Source organism: Cherax quadricarinatus, chromosome 28 (genome assembly GCF_038502225.1).
Source record: "Cherax quadricarinatus isolate ZL_2023a chromosome 28, ASM3850222v1, whole genome shotgun sequence".
In the NCBI taxonomy this organism is placed as follows: Eukaryota; Metazoa; Arthropoda; class Malacostraca; order Decapoda; family Parastacidae; genus Cherax; species Cherax quadricarinatus.
Window position 1 is genome coordinate 24,901,675 of NC_091319.1, and position 5,000 is coordinate 24,906,674.

General features: G+C 45.8%; 1 protein-coding gene across 3 annotated transcripts in view; it reads right to left on the reverse strand.

The window, feature by feature from the left end:
• LOC128693317 (tyrosine-protein kinase BAZ1B) overlaps nucleotides 1-5,000 on the reverse strand; it is a 304,346-nt gene that overhangs the window by 275,834 nt on the left and 23,512 nt on the right. The window lies entirely within an intron of this gene.

Sequence of the window (5,000 nt, forward strand, 5' to 3'; positions counted from 1 at the left end):
CCTTAACCTGTAAATAGCTTGTCAATAAAGCTAGGATCCTTAACCTTGTCAAACCATGTGTAGAGGGAGAGAGAGGGAGAGGGAGAGAGAGGGAGAGGGAGAGAGAGGGAGAGGGAGAGGGAGAGAGAGAGGGAGAGAGAGAGGTGAGGAGTCCACACGCACAACCTGGCTATGGGAAAGAGGTAATTGGCCAGCCCTTTGCTCTGAGCTCGCCACCACCGACTGGAATGCTCTTCTCCAGGGATATGTTGACAACCAAGTGAAAGCCTTCACTGGACACATCCTTAATCTGCAACAAGAACACATTCCTCACCGGCAATATGTGACAAAGCCTACAGATCAGCCTTGGTTTGGCTTTCGTTGTAGAGAGGCTGCTACTGCTAAGTACAAAGCATGGCGAAGGTATAAGAGACATCCTACCACCTATAACAGGAACTTGCACATGCAAGCCTGTAGGCATATGGGTGATGTTCAAAAGTGGGCCACTGCTAAATGGGAGTTGGACACTAAAAGAAAGTTAGCATCAGGTAGGGTAGGCTCCAAAACCTGGTGGTCCCTGGTCAAGGACAGACAAGGTTATCTGCCTGATGAACTTATTCCACCTCTAAATCGACAGGATGGGACCACCTCTACTAGTAGTCAAGAGAAAGCTGGACCTCTTTGCTGAACACTTTGCTACCAAAATGCAAGTTCCTGATCCAGCAAGGGACCCTCCTTGGCTAGCTGCTAGAACTGTGTCAAAACTGTCAGGTGACAATAAGGCAGGAGGAGGTGCATTTCTTCTTAAATCACTTGACCAAGAAAAGGCTGTGGGCCCAGACAAGTTGAGCCCTCAAGACTGTTGAGAAGATGTGCAGACCAGCTAGCAGCACCTCTAACTCGGATCTTTCAGCACTGCCTAGTACAGTGTAAATGGCCCTCCATGGAAAGAGGCAAATGTAGTCCCTGTTCACAAAAAGAAGAGCAGAGCAGAAATCAGCAACTACAGACCAGTGTCACTCCTGTCAATCACTGGTAAGATCCTTGAGACAATAATCTCAAGACAAATGACAGTTTTTGACTACCACTCACTACTTTGTGATCATGAATATGGCTTCAGGAAAGGTTACTCTGCTGCTGATCTGTTGTTAAACCTCTCCACTAAGTGGCACCAGTCACTGGATGAATCCAAAGTCAGCTGTGTGGTAGCACTGGACATTGCTGGCGTTTCGACCGGGTGTGGCACCAGGGCCTCTTAGCAAAACTTCAAGCACTGGGAATTGCAGGCTCACGGTATGTCTCCTCAGTGATTACCTTCATGGTAGATCTCTAAGTGTAGTCCTCAATGGAACGGAATCAGCAAGGCATCCTATTGGGGCAAGCTGCCCTCCACAAGGGAGTGTGCTGGGTCCACTGTTATGGAATGTTTACTTCAACGACCTTCTTCATCTCATCCCAGAATCACATGCATATGCAGACGACTGTACACTGACATTCACTTATCCAAGAGAAGAAATGCCAGCTGCTCTAAGTTACATCAATCACCAGCTGAGAGCTATATCATCTTGGGGAAATAGATGGCAAGTAACATTTGCACCTGAGAAAATGCAAATGATGATCGCCTCTAGGCACCATGATGGTAATGCTGGTGCAGTAGTAAGGATGAATGGGAGGATGTTGGCACCTGGAGAAGAAGTTGATATCCTTGGGGTGAAATTCGACCCAAACTAACCATGAAGAACCATGTTGTAAATCTTGCAAACAAGGCAGCCAGGAAGCTTACAGCACTTCGCCAGATCTCGCGATCTGCTTGACAGTAGGGGTTGCAAGATCCTGCACGAGGCACAAGCACGCTCACACCTTGAGTATGCTCCACTTTCTTGGTTTGCCTGTCCCCTCCTCATCTGCGATCGCTTGACAGAGTAGAGAACAGAGCAAGACGCCTCATCTCTCGCCTGACCCATCCTGGATAGATCTGTCATTTCAGCAGAGCCTTCAACATAGGAGGGATGTGGGTGGCCTTACTGTTATGTACAAGGCCAATATTGTCAAAATACCACACTTGGATCCACTTCTCGAGGACAGCGTGGAAATGGCTTTATGCCACAAGACGGGCAGAAAGCAGCAACTTCACTCTGGCTGTACCCTTCTCCAGAACATCACTCCATCTGAGATCATACATACCCAGGATGACTCCGAGTATGGAACACATTCGTGACAGCATAATGATGTCAACGAGATAACGCCAGTTGATCAAATGAAAATGCTGGCCCACAGATGGCTCCAACTTCATCCTGTTCCCTACTTGTATGTCTCATAACAATAAAAATGCTTTCAAATGAGCTGATGTAGGTAACAGCCTCTTAGCTTGCCAATAAAGTTAGGAATCCTTAACCTGTAAATAGCTGTCAATAAAGCTAGGATCCTTAACCTTGTCAAACCCTGTGTAGGGAGAGAGAGAGAGAGAGAGAGAGAGAGAGAGAGAGAGAGAGAGAGAGAGAGAGAGAGAGAGAGAGAGAGAGAGAGAGAGAGAGAGAGAGAGGGAGAAAGGAGACAGAGAGAGAGAGAGAGAGAGAGAGAGAGGGAGGGAGAGAGAGAGAGAGGGAGGAGGAGAGAGAGGAGAGAGAGAGGAGGAGAGAGAGAGAGAGAGCGAGAGATCGAGAGAGAGAGAGAGAGAGAGAGAGAGAGAGAGAGAGAGAGAGAGAGAGAGAGAGAGAGAGAGAGAGAGAGAGAGAGAGAGAGAGACTACTAGTAGTCAAGAGAAAGCGGACCTCTTTGCCGAATACTTTGCTACTAAAATGCAAGTTCCTGATCCAGCAAGGGACCCTCCTTGGCTAGCTGCAAGAACCGTGTCAAAACTGTCAGTGGTGACAACAAGGCAGGAGAAGGTGCATTTCCTTCTAAATCGCTTGACCAAGAAAAGGCTGTGGGCCCAGACAAGTTGAGCCCAAGATTGCTGAGATGATGTGCAGACCAGCTAGCATCACCTCTAACTTGCATCTTTCAGCACTGCCTAGTGTAAATGGCCTTCTCTGTGGAAAGAGGCAAATGTAGTCCCTGTCCACAAAAGGAAGAGCAGAGCAGAAATCGGCAACTACAGACCAGTGTCACTCCTGTCAGTCACTGGCAAGATCCTTGAGACAATAATCTCAAGACAAATGACAGAGGATTTTGACTACCACTCACTACTTTGTGACTATCAATATGGCTTCAGGAAAGGTTACTCTGCTGCTGATCTGTTGTTAAAACTCTCCACTAAGTGGCACCAGTCACTGGATAAATCCAAAGTCAGCCATGTGGTAGCACTGGACATCGCTGGTGCTTTCGACCGGGTGTGGCACCAGGGCCTGTTAGCAAAACTGCAAGCTCTGGGAATTGCAGGCTCTACGCTCTGTCTCCTCAGTGACTACCTCCATGGTAGATCTCTACGGGTAGTTCTCAATGGAATGGAATCAGCAAGACATCCTATTGGAAGAGGTGTTCCACAAGGAAGCGTTTCTGGGACCATTGTTATGGAATGTCTACTTCACTGGCCTTCATCTCATCCCAGAATCCCATGCATATGCAGACGACTATACACTGACATTCACTTATCCAAGAGAAGAAATGTCAGCTGCTCTAAGCTACATCAATCACCAGATTAGAGCTATATCAGCTTGGGGAAAAAGATGGCAAGTAACATTTGCACCTGAGAAAACACAAATGATGATGGTCTCTAGGCACAATGATGATAATGCTGGTGCAGTAGTAAGGATGAATGGGAGGGTGTTGGCACTTGGGGAAGAAGTTGATATCCTTGGGGTGAAATTTGACTCCAAACTGACCATGAAGAACCACGTTGTAAATCTTGCAAACAAGGCAGCCAGAAAGCTTACAGCACTTCGCCGTATCTCGCATCTGCTTGACAGTAGGGGTTGTAAGATTCTGTACAAGGCACAAGTACGCTCACACCTTGAGTATGCTCCACTTTCTTGGTTTGCCTGCCCCCCCTCTCATCTGCGACTGCTTGACAGAGTAGAGAACAGAGCAAGACGTCTCATCTCTCGCCTTGACCCATTCTGGATAGATCTGTCATTTCAGCAGAGCCTTCAACATAGGAGGGATGTGGGTGGCCTTACTGTTATGTACAAGGCCAATATTGTCAAAATACCACACTTGGATCCACTTCGAGGACAGCGTGAAACAAGCTTTTATGCCACAAGATGGGCAGAAAGCAGCAACTTCACTCTGGCTGTACCCTTCTCCAGAACATCACTCCATCTGAGATCATACATACCCAGGATGACTTGAGTATGGAACACATTCGTACAGCATAATGATGTCAACGAGATAAAGTCAGTTGATCAAATGAAAATGCTGGCCCACAGATGGCTCCAACTTCATCCTGTTCCCTACTTGTATGTCTCATAACAATAAAAATGCTTTCAAATGAGCTGATGTAGGTAACAGCTCTTAGCTTGCCAATAAAGTTAGGAATCCTTAACCTGTAAATAGCTTGTCAATAAAGCTAGGGATCCTTAACCTTGTCAAACCGTGTAAAAAAAAAAAAAAAAAAAAAGAGGGGGGGGGGGGGGGATGGTGAATCTTACAACCACAGAAGAAAACAGGAGCCTATATTGTAAACATGCACTACTCTAATTGCTAAGAGTTTTTCTATTTTTTTTTTTTGTTAGTTTTAGTTTAATTAAATTTGCCATCTTTTTAAATGGTATTACTGATCTTGAACAGTGAAATTATAACTGTATTATTATAATTTTTTTTAAACACACTAGCCATCTCCCACTGAGGCAGGGTGACACAAAAAAGAAACACTTTCACTATCATTCACACTAACACTGTCTTGCCAAAGGCATGCAGATACAACAGTTTAGTGAGGCTCAGGTTGGGGAAAGGAGTTAGACAGGGCTGTGTGATGTCACCGTTGCTATTTTAATATGTTTACAGATGGGATTGTAAAAGAAGCAAATGATAGAGTGATGGTGAGAGATGCAAGATTAAAAAATATTAGGTCTGATACAAAT